Below are 11,939 nucleotides of genomic sequence, written 5' to 3'. Positions count from 1 at the left end.
AGTGACTGGAACATATTAGCAATTGTGGTAGCCCTTGGGGGGTGTATGGTAGTGGTGGTATGGTATAGTTATATAAGGGGTTAATGTTGACCCTAGAGTTCGTGACGCCAGGCTGAGGGCTGGTATGTTGAATCAGTGTTCTGGCCTATCGCCGCCCTTCCCATCACCGATGGGTGCATAAAATAACGGAAGGTCCACGAGGAGATTTGAACTTGAACTTGAATAACGTTTACTGAAGTGCTTGCAATATTCACGGCACAGTCACAGTCTCATACAAACAGTCCTTTGGTTACTTAGCGACTGGCAGTAGCTGCGGACCTTGAGCTAGACAATAATTCTCTTAATTTAGGAAGAGATTTGCAGATCCGTCCGGATTTAGGGGAGGTATTAGGTACGGAGATGCAGCAGAGTGTTTGGGAGGTGATACACTCTATAATTATAATTGTTCAGCAGTTGCCGCAAGGCTCGGGCCTAACTCACTGCGATTACTGCTGTACAGGTCTTGCTTGCTTGACAGCCCACGAGGTAAGAGAGAGAAACATGGCCGCCGCTCCCTTATATGGGCAGGGGGCGTGGCGAATCTGATTGGTCCGAACGTCTGCCATTCACCTTACATAGTGTGATGGATTGCTTACGTCACAGGGCCTCCTAAGGTCCTTAAGCCAAATACCATAGAGTTCACCTTGTCACATGACCCGCAGGTCCTGCAACGCCAATGGAAACAAGTAATTAACCATTTATTTACATCTGTTATGCTATTTGTATTAACCTATGCATAAATTACTGATTATACATTAGAATAGAGGCGACTAGGGGTAGACTAGGTTACCGGGATCCCTACGTCCTAGGGACTCTGGCTATGGGGACCCATAAGGAAATAAGTACCGTATAGAATGCGGTACTGGGACACCACACAATACTTTGGCTCCTGTTTTTGGCTGCAGTGCCATCAGTACTCAACTGTGGCTTTATAAACAATGGAACAAACTTTGCTTTCCTTCATTTCCATTAGTATATTATTTAGCAGTGAGATTTATACTTGGGAGATTCCATAGTTTTTCTTCTTCATACACGATTGTCAAGAAGCAGAAATTATTATTATTATAATAAAGTCTCTCAATAGAACACACTTGACACTGCTATGTTGTGTGCACAGATTTACCACGCTAGATGCAGTTTATTGAAGATCCAAGTGACACATACAGGTATGAGACAGACAAACACACAGGCAGGGGTGCTTCTTTGGTGCTTCTTTTGTTCTAATAAAACTGTAGTAAATGTGTCTGTATCATACCCAGATTGACAAAGTGCTCCTCTAGTAACTTGTAATATATGAAAAAGAAGAAAAAAACTGACAAAAGCGCAAACATGTGCCGTTAAACGATATACATGAGGTTACCACTAGCAACAATAGGTTCTGCTAACCTGATGGTGTTATGCTCAGAGCACAACACTTACTGAAGCTTGATTACCCAATCTCTGGGTGTGTAGCCGGGGTGCTGCCTGGATCATGCCCATTGCTGGAATCCTCAGGACGGTCAGAAGAATTTCAGATGAAACCTGCGGGCTGCAGGATAAATAACGATCCTCCTGGCGCTCTCCCGATGGTAGTTTGTAGAAACTGAGTCGGACAATTAGAATTATTTAATAAAAAAGGATTATTTATTCATAGCGCTGTGGACTATGCGTTTCAAGGGGTGGGACCCCCTCTTCCTCAGGTCCTGAGGACCTGAGGAAGAGGGGGTCCCACCCCTTGAAAAGCGTAGTCCACAGCGCTATGAATAAATAATCATTTTTTATTTAATAATTCTAATTGTCCGACTCAGTTTCTACAAACTACCATCGGGGGAGCGCCAGGAGGATCGTTATTTATCCTGCAGCCCGCAGGTTTCATCTGAAACTTCTCTAGTAGAGATATTCACTGTGGGATGCCTACCTTCATGACACCGTCGGGCCGACTGTCTGTCATCATTCGATTACTGAGGTGCTCCTGACGTTGGCCAGTGTCAGGCCCTTGTGAGCGAAAGCCATGTTACACACAATGTCCTACAGCTGGTTAGTTTCCTATCTACAGACTATAGGGCTCTGCCTCTTCATCAGTTTCTGTTGGCACCACATCAGTTACTGGGTGCAGATGAACCCCACTTGGTGCAAGAAGTTAGTAGGGCAGTCAGAGAGATGTGGAAAACTGTAATGGTACTGCACACTGGCTAGGTGGGTAGTGGTGCTCGGTGGTTGGACTGATATATCCAATAGCACAAGAAAAAAATATAGCATGCCAATATGCATAAAACAGGCCCTGTCAATTAAACTCACTTTGCATAGAGTACAAACAAATATAAAAAAGTTTGTAATATATATGATCAGACAAAAATGCTTTTTTTTCTTGTTATTAAACTTCCTCCTCCACTTGTCCTGTGTCTACAAGACAAGCAATACAAGTCTATAGAGGGAGGAGGAGGGAGCTTCTCTAAGCTCTAAGAGAACTGCAAATTCTAGATAAAGCCTGCAGAGCAGAAATCTTCTGAAAATGCTGCATACAAGTTATAGTGTTGAGCGGTATAGGCCATATTCGAATTTGCGATATTTCGCGAATATATGGACGAATATTCGTCATATATTCGCTAAATTCGCACATTCGGAATATTCGCGTTTATTTTCGCGAAAATTCACATATGCGAAAATTAGCGATAATTCAGACGCCAGTCTCACACAGTAGTATTAGAGCTTTCTTTACACCACACAAGCTGGAAGCAGAGAGGGATAATCACTGTGATGTGTGCTGTGAAAAAAAAATAATAATAATATTCATAATTGCGAATATATAGTGCTATATTCGTGAATAAAATTTGCATTGCGAATATTCGCGAGCAACACTAGTCAGATGTTCCGGCGGCCAGCGCTGCTCATTGAGCCTGCCGGAGCAGCACTGATCAATGTAAGAAACCTATGGGCCCAGGCTGTTGGGGCCACCAAGTGATATTACATATACAGAATGTGTGGTTAGGAGAAACAAATATAATGCCCCCACAGGGAGTAGTGCCATTTTATTTATAAAAAAAATTGGAAAAACCTTAGATAACAGTCATACACAATATATTAGAAAGCTTTTTTTTATTTTCAGCCAATCAGAGAGCAGCACTACTGAAATAGAACTCCCAGGACGTTACAGCGTGTCACACATGTGATGTCATAACCATTGTCCACCAGAGAGCAGCACTGAGCAGAAATAACACTGCTCCTGTTCATTCTTCATCAGTGAGGGGCCGGTGCTGGACACTGTAACGACGCGGGAATGCAAAGTCATGCACATGACTGTGACTGGTAAGTGTTACATTGTTGTGTCCAAAAGATCTTTAGTGCAGTTCCATGTGTATTTCTATGATAAACATGTAAATAATTTATCTTTTGTTTTCTTATCTTAGATGCACTATCTCCAGGACATGGAGTAGCATTTCCGGACCTACAGCAAGACGTTGGATGAAGGCATAGCCCCAGAAATAACACTGGTCATGTTCATTCTTCATCAGTGAGGGGCCGGTGCTGGACACTGTAGGGACGCGGGAATGCAAAGTCATGCACATGACTGTGACTGGTAAGTGTTGCATTGTTTTGTCCAAAAGGTCTTTAGTGCAGTTCCATGTGTATTTCTATGATAAACATGTAAATAATCTATCTTTTTTTCCCCCTATCTTAGATGCACTATCTCCAGGACATGGAGTAGCATTTCCAGACCTACAGCAAGACGTTGGATGAAGGCACAGCCCCAGGAATCACGCACAGACACATTTGCCCAAATTATAGAGGTAACCTCCTTTAGTATGCCCAGAGGAAGGGCAATACAGTAGCCATGGATTCCCTACAGGTTTCCTCCCCTCTGGAGGTTTTTCCTGTCCTGAGTATTAGTTACTGTACGCTCTTTGTGAGTGATGGGAGGTTACAAAAAATCCACTACACAAACATTTTATTAAATTATAAATAAAGTTCCCCTTTTTTTTAAACTGTTCTTTGACTTGTTCGACTCATTTATTTATTTCTGTGTGTGAAAAATAGAGTTAGCAAAACATGGATGACCAAAGCTGCTCTCCTGCACGATCTGCATAATGCGGTGCGGAGAGAGGTAACTGGTGCTGGGTGGTGCAGTTTATGAGGCAAGCGTAGAACACCCAGCAAGTTCCATGCACAAGCCTTTTACTGATGAATGGGACTCATGCAGGGAACTTGCTAGGGGTCATACGGTTGCAAAGGATCAACCTTTGGGTACGTGAACTGTCCCTTAATGGGGTACTCCGCCTCTAGATATCTTATACCCTATATAAATGATAGGGGATAAGATGTCTGATCAAGGGGATTCTGCTGCTGGGACCCCAGCAATCTCCATGCAGCAACCAAAATTCTAAATAGTATGTTTAGATCACTGGTTCCTGTGGCAGGATTTGTGACGTCATGCCACACCTTCTTGTGACATCACACCACCTCCCATAGACATAAATGGAAGGGGCGTAGCGTGACATCACGACCTGAACCACAAGAACACAGAGTTCTAAATATATATTTCACAGCGCTGGGTGCGGCATGAAGATCGTGGGGGTCCCAGTGATCAGTCATCTTATGTCCTATCCTTAAGGTAGGGGATAAGATATCTAGGGGCGGAGTACCACTTTAAGGAATTAGAGAGTGTAGGCATGCCTTACAAGCAGATAGAAAAAGAACAGCTGGGAGAAATGACAGGATACGAAGCAATGTGTGGCTGGGACCGATTTTGGGTGCGTTCTGGCCGATTAAAGGAGAACTATGGCAAAAATTAACTTATCCCCTATCCATGGGTTATGGGATAAGTAGCTGATCGCGGGGGTCCCCCTGCAATACCTGGGATGAGACCTGTCGCTCAGTGAGAAGCGCGCGCTGCAGACGTCAAATCTAACTTTCCCTGGACCCCCCCCCCTTCCTTCATGTCCACCACAGACGCCCCCAGACTGCTGTCTCTTACAGAGTTTTAGGCCCAGAAATGGTTGGCTACTCACTTTGTCAGTAGATTCTCATCCTAAATATGAAGACAATCTGGGAAATGTACCTGTGGAGAGGAAATGTTGTCCAGTTGCCCATAGCAACCAATCAGATCACTTCTTTTATTTTTCAGAGGTCTTCTCAAGAATGAAAGAAGCGATCTGATTGGTTGCTATGGGCAACCTGATGAAAACATCTTATTTTTTTGTTCAGGATCTTTAACAACTACAGTACTACAACTCCAATTGTAGTGTGTCTGTTCAACCTGTGCCTCCTCCAACCCTGAGCCTTAGGGGGGCACAGACGGATCACACTGGGGGTTGTAGTACTTTCATTTTTACTGTTCCCTATAACTCTGCAGCTTCGGTAGAAGTATGAGGCTTAGCCTTAGAGTCAGTGTATCTGGCTGCTCCGGTGTTCTTCTATTTTACAGCCTGGACCCTGTTCTCCTCCATACTGGTCCCTGTGGTCGGGTCAGATGGTTCTGGACTGGGGCTGAACGGTTGCTTGAGGGATTTAGTGGCAGATTTTTTTGGGACTTCAGTTGTTGGATGACCTCTCTCTTCAGTGGCTGGTGATATTCGTAGTGCAGAATTTACAGGTGTTATGTAAAAGGGGTACTCCGGGGGAAAACATTTTTTCATTTTTTTTTAAATCAACTGGTGCCAGTACGTTAAACAGATTTGTAAATTACTTTTTAAAAATCTTAATCCTTACAGTACTTATCAGCTATCGTATGCTACAAAGGAAGTTGTGTAGTTCTTTTCGTTCTGACCACAGTGCTCTCTGTGAGTAGGAGCAAATCTCCATAGTAAACTTCTCCTACTACAGACAGTTCCGGACATGGACAGAGGTGTCAGCAGAGATCACTGTGGTCAGACTGGAAAGAAATCCAAAAAGAAAATAACTTCCTCTGTAGAATACAGCAGCTGATAAGTACTGGAAGGATTAAGGTTTTTAAATAGAAGTAATTTACAAATCTGTTTTTCTTTTTGGCACCAGTTGATTGTACTTGGTTGCTGGTACTTGTAGTTGAACATTCATAAGTGGTACTTCAGGCTCTGCAGCTGCGGGTCATTCTTTTTCCACAGCATCCAGTGATGTTCCATTAGGATCTGCACTGACCGCTGGTACTTGTAGTACAGTAGATATTAGCTCTGGCTCTGCAGCAGGGTCACTGGTACTTTGATGGATATCTGCAGAGGGACAGTCAGTTTTTGGGGCTGTATTCACACATGTGGTGATGTCCTTCCTCCATGGCCTCTGTGAGGGTCTCATTACGTTTATTATGCTCTGCATGCGGACACCCTCTAAATGTATGCCCCGGTCCTGAGCACAGGTTACAGATGACCGGTCCTGTACAGTCGTCCTTTACATAACTAAACTGTCCACATAGTGAGCACTTAGCCGAAGGGCAGTTTATGGCGGGGTGGCTGCCCCCACATCTATGGCGCAGACAGGGTTGACCAGGGTAATAATGTGGCAGCCATTGGGGTGCGAGGGAAAAACCTGATCACTTTGTGATGCCAGGGCACTGTTATCCTATACACGGTCTGAGGTTGGAGACATTTTCTCCTGGGCCAGACACGGGGAGTAAAGGAACACACGGACGTCAGGTTACAGATAACTGTCATTACTGAGCAGGGTGCAGATGGTATAACACGGACAGTATGGTGCAGAGTGAGAGGATGCAACGTAACCCCTTGGGAGCCCTGTTACCTTGCTGGGACTTGTGGTGCCTTCACCCAATAAATTGATATTGACTTAAAAGACGGGTAGATTGATCCTGGTAGCTAGGGTTCTGTCAAGGTCTTGTACCTTTCTCCGCCAGGGCATGAAATTCCTCCGTGTGGGTGATCCTTGCAGAATGACCGGAGTGAATACATTTGATCTGGGCCTTCCCTTGAGGTTTCTACACACAGCACACCTTAAAGGGGTACTCCACTGGCCAGCATTCGGAAGTGAATGTTCCGAACACTGTTTTCGCACTGCGAAGGTCGGCCATGCCCCTTGTGACATCATGACCACGCCCCCTCAATGCAAGTCTATGGGAGGGGGCGTGACGCCGCCTCCCATTGACTTGCATTGACGGAGTGTATTCATGACGTCACAAGGGTCATGGCCGACCCCACGGCTTGAAAACAGCGTTCGGAAAATCCACTTCCGAACGCTGGCCAGTGGAGTACCTCTTTAACCACAATGTGGCTCAGCAGAAACTGTTCTGGGGAAACTCTTCCCCCCACTAGACTATATGGGAAAGAATAAGGGGTTCCCATTGGTAGGCAGGGTCACATGAGGTTTACACTGTTCCTCTCTTAAGGGCACAGTAACACAAAAGAAACAAAATATATAAAGATATATTAACCCCTCAAGGACCAGGCCAATTTTATTTTTGCATTTCCTTTTTTTTCCTCCTCGCCTTCTAAAAATCATAACTTTTTTATATTCCCATCCACAGACGAGTATGAGGCTTGTTTTTTGCACGACCAGTTGTCCTTTGTAATGACATCACTCATATTATGGCAAAATAAATATGTATGTATGGCAAAATAAAAAAAATAATAATATTTGTCTGGGGAAATTGAAAATAAAACAGCAATTTAGCAAATTTTGTCACATCCCCCCCCTTGTCACATTCCTCCCCTTGTCACATTCCTCCCCTTGTCACATTCCCCCCCTTCTGTCACATTCCTCCCCCCTTGTCACCCCCCCTCCCTTGTCAACCCCCCCCCCTCCCCTCCTCTCTCTTTCTTGTATTCTTGTACTGCAGCAATACACTGGGTTTCCCGGACGGATTTCAAATCTTCTGCGGGACCCGGGAAACCTAGTGTATTACTGCAGTACAAGACCTTTCCCCATCAGCCAATCACTGGCTTGACACGTGACACCACTGCGGCCAGTGATTGGCTGGAAAGGGAAAGGTCCTACTGTACTAAGAAGAGAGGAAACTCCGGAGCGTACAGAGACAAATCTGCAGGACGGGGACTAGGTGAGCAGAAGGTTTTTTTTATTTTTCTCCCTGCGCCCTTAGCTTAGTGTTTTTCTAGCAGGGTGCCTCTAGCTGTTGTGAAACTACAACTCTCAGCATGCCCGGACAGCCTTTGCCGGTCCGGGCATGCTAAGAGTTGTAGTTTTGCAACAACTGGAAGCCCCCTGGTTGGGAAACACTGACTTTTAGTATTTCAATTAGTTTTTACTTGCTCTGGCCGCCCCCACCAGGGGAGCCTGAGCAGATAATCGCATGTTTTCCCGGGGGGCCGTATCGCCATATCGCAAAAAGCAAAAATCGCGATTTGATTGCTTTTGCAATATATCGTGCAGCCCTAGTTGAAACTGAAGCCCCCAAAAGTTAACAAATTATGTTTTTTATTTTATTTTACCCCACTAATAAGTTTTTATTTTCTTGTTTTGCCCCAGATTATGTTATAAAATAAGTGAAGTCTTTACAGAGTACAATTGGTGATGCAGAAGCTGAACATATGGATCTGGGCTCTGCGGATAATCATTGCATGCTGCGTCCCAAATCACAGATCATAGAGGTTTAACATTGTCCCCACCAGTGAATGAAGAAGTGCCCAGACCAGGCCTCTGCTTTTTACCCCCTTTACAGACCAATTTGACCTTAACCCCTTTTTCACCTTAAGGACTGAGCCCTTTTTTGCAATTCTGACCACCGTCACTTTACGAATTAATAACGCGAAAATGCTTTTACCGAATATTCTGGTTCTGAGATTGTTTTTTCGTGACATATTCTACTTTATTTTGGTGGTAAATTTTCGGTGTTTCTTGCATCCTTTTTTGGTGAAAAATCCCCAAATTTCATGAAAATTTTGAAAATTTTGCATTTTTCTAACGTTGAAGCTCTCTACTTGTAAGGAAAATGGATATTCACAATAAATGTAATTTTTCTTCACAAATACAATATGTCCACTTTATGTTGGCATCATAAAATGGACATATTTTTGCTTTTTGAAAAAATTGGAGGGCTTCAAAGTAGAGCAGCAATTTTCAAAAATTTCATGAAAATTGCTAAATCTGAAGGGACAGATGTTACAGAACTACAACTCCCAGCATGCCAGTCGAGTCATGGGCAGTCAAGGCATGCTGAGAGTTGTAGTTTGGCAACATCTGGAGGGCTACCGTTTGGGCACCACTGTAACAGTGGTCTCCAAACTGTGACCCTCCAGATGTTGCAAAACTACAATTCCCAACATGCCCAGACAGTTTTACTTTCACTTTCAATTACCCCCCCCCCACCGACGATTCCCTACCTGATCCAGTATCCAGCAGGCTCCAGCGAAGATTCCGGGTCCCCAGGCATCTTCTCCTGCAGTTACGGCCTCCATCTTCTTCCCAGATCCCCTCGACATCCAGGGGCTGGCAGAACGGGAGGTTGCCATGGCAACCCCCTGTCCTGCGCTGCCATTGGTCAGAACTCCGTTCTGACTAATGGCAGGGGATAGGAGGAGATCGCAGACCTCACTCCTATCCTTTAGGCTGATTGGGGCTGTTGCTGACAACTCCGATCAGCCCTATTTTCCGGATGATCGGGTCACCAGAGACCCGATCAGCCCGGAATTGTAGAAAATCGCATGTCTGAATTGACATGCGATTTTCTCCAATCGCCAACATGGGGGGTTCTCAAGACCCCCCCTGGGCGATGTGCCGGGGTGCCTGCTGAATGATTTCAGCAGGCATCCGGCTCCGGTCCCCAACCGGCTAGCGGAGGGGACCGAATTTCCCACGGGCATATGGATACGCCCTGTGTCCTTAAGGACTCGGAATGCAGGGCGTATCCATACGCCCTGTGTCCTGAAGCGGTTAAAGGGGTATCCAGGAGAAAACTTTTATATATATATATATATATATATATATATATATCAACTGGCTCCTGAAAGTTAAACAGATTTGTAAATTACTTCTATTAAAAAATATTAATCCCTTCAGTACTTATGAGCTGCTGAAGTTGAGCTGTTCTTTTCTATTTAAGTGCTCGCTCCCTCTTGAGATGTCAGCAGAGAGCACTGTTGTCAGACAGAAAAGAACAACTCAACTTCAGCAGCTGATAATTATTGGAAGGATTAAGATTGTTTAATAGAAGTAATTTACAAATCTGTTTAACTTTCTGGAGCCAGTTGATATAAAAAAAAAGTTTTTCCTGGAATACCGCTTTATTCGATATTCCTATATAGGTTGGGTGTCATTTTAATCGTATGGACCTACAGAATAAAGATAATGTGTCATTTTACCGAAAAGTGCACTGTGTGGAAGTGAAAGCCCCCAAAAGTTACAAAATGGCGTTTTGTTTTTTCAATTTTGCCCCACAAATATTTTTTTTTTGTTTCGCCATAGATTTTGTGATGAAATAATTGATGTCATTACAAAGTAAAATTGGTGGCACAAAAAACAAGCCCTCATATGGGTCTGTAGGTGGAAAAAGCGTTATGATTTTTAGAAGGCGAGGAGGAAAAAACAAAGTGCAAAAATAGGCGAGTCCTCAAGAGGTTAAAGGGGTACTCCACCCCTAGACATCTTATTCCCCTATCCAAAGGCTGTGACGCCTCCTCCAATAGACTTGCATTTAGGGGGCGGGGCGTGACATCACGATACTCCGTCCCCTGCACCGCCCGTCATCAGCCACCGAGCAAACATGTACGGGGGTGCAGCAGGAGAGATTGTGGGGTTCCCCAGCGGCAAGATCCCCACAATCTAACATCTTATCCCTTATCCTTTTGGTAGCGGATAAGATGGTTAGCGCTGGAGTACGCCCTTAAGGCCAATTTTATTTTAACATTTTCGTTATTTCCTCCTCGCCTTCTAAAAATCATAACTCTTTTATATTTTCATCCACAGATGAGTATGAGGCTTGTTTTTTGCGCTACCAGATATACTTTTTAATGACATCACTCATTTTACCATAAAATGATGGCGCTACAAAAAAAAAATACTATTTGTGTGGGGAAATTGATAAGAAAACCAAAATTTTTAAAGTTTTGGAAGGTTTCGTTTTCATGCTGTACACTTAAAATATACATGTAAAATACACAGGTTTCTTTTTATTCTCTGGGTCAATAAGATTAAAATGATACCCCTGAATACATACCTTTCTATTATTGTACAGATTTAAAAAAATCACAAACTTTTTAACCAAATTAGTGCGTTTAAAATCCCTCTATTTTGATGACCTATAACTTTTTTATTTTTACGTATAAGCAGCGGTATAATGGCTCATTTTTGTCGCCATGCGACCAAGCCCTACAGACCAGAGCGCAGAAACCACATGTTCTCACAGCAGGTGCATGACTGCGGCGGCAACCGCACATTTGGTGTGAACACTGTCCCAGTGAGAACATGTGATTTCTGCGCTCTGGTCTGTAGGGCTTCTGATTTGAAATTTCCTGAGTGCTGTCACATCCATGTCACATTTTTACTGCTTCTTGCTCCTTTAATCTAGTTAATTGAAAAGAGTTGTGTATAAAAAGATCATTGCTGTTATTTGAAAATATGACTGCTGAAGAAAGGGTCAGATGACACTAGTACCCTGAAACGCGTCTAGTTGCTTTTAAATTTACGCTACTTATTGCTAAAAGGACTTTTACTGCCATATACCCACTGGTGAATGACTCTGGACAGTTATCATCTGGATAGCATCTACAGCTCTGAATGAGCGATCCATCTCCAGCACTTACCTACATCCAAGTCTTGATCCAACCAGTCCTGGCTCCTACAGTCCGCATGAGCTCTGACATCAGACGCTGAAACCATGAGGCTCTGCATACATCCCCTCGATTCCATCGGGCGGCATCACCCGGGCCCTGCGCCGTCAGGACCAGCCGCTGTTTGTGCACGCCAGCACCTACTCTCTGCAAGTATATCTGCAGTTAAGCGAAAAATTGCCGAATGTAACGGAGCATCAAAGGAACTGGTAAAAA

The 11,939-nt window shown here is 44.0% G+C and overlaps 1 long non-coding RNA gene across 1 annotated transcript; it reads left to right on the top strand.

The window, feature by feature from the left end:
- Window positions 1-3,137: 3,137 nt before the first annotated feature.
- LOC130361348 (uncharacterized) lies at window positions 3,138-3,992 on the top strand. The gene is made up of 3 exons (XR_008890970.1): window positions 3,138-3,324; window positions 3,426-3,595; window positions 3,698-3,992. It is a non-coding gene; the product is annotated as an uncharacterized LOC130361348 (long non-coding RNA).
- The last annotated feature ends 7,947 nt before the right edge of the window (window positions 3,993-11,939 follow it).

Source organism: Hyla sarda, chromosome 3 (assembly GCF_029499605.1).
Source record: "Hyla sarda isolate aHylSar1 chromosome 3, aHylSar1.hap1, whole genome shotgun sequence".
NCBI classification, from domain to species: Eukaryota; Metazoa; Chordata; class Amphibia; order Anura; family Hylidae; genus Hyla; species Hyla sarda.
This window is presented reverse-complemented; position numbering and strand designations above follow the sequence as displayed.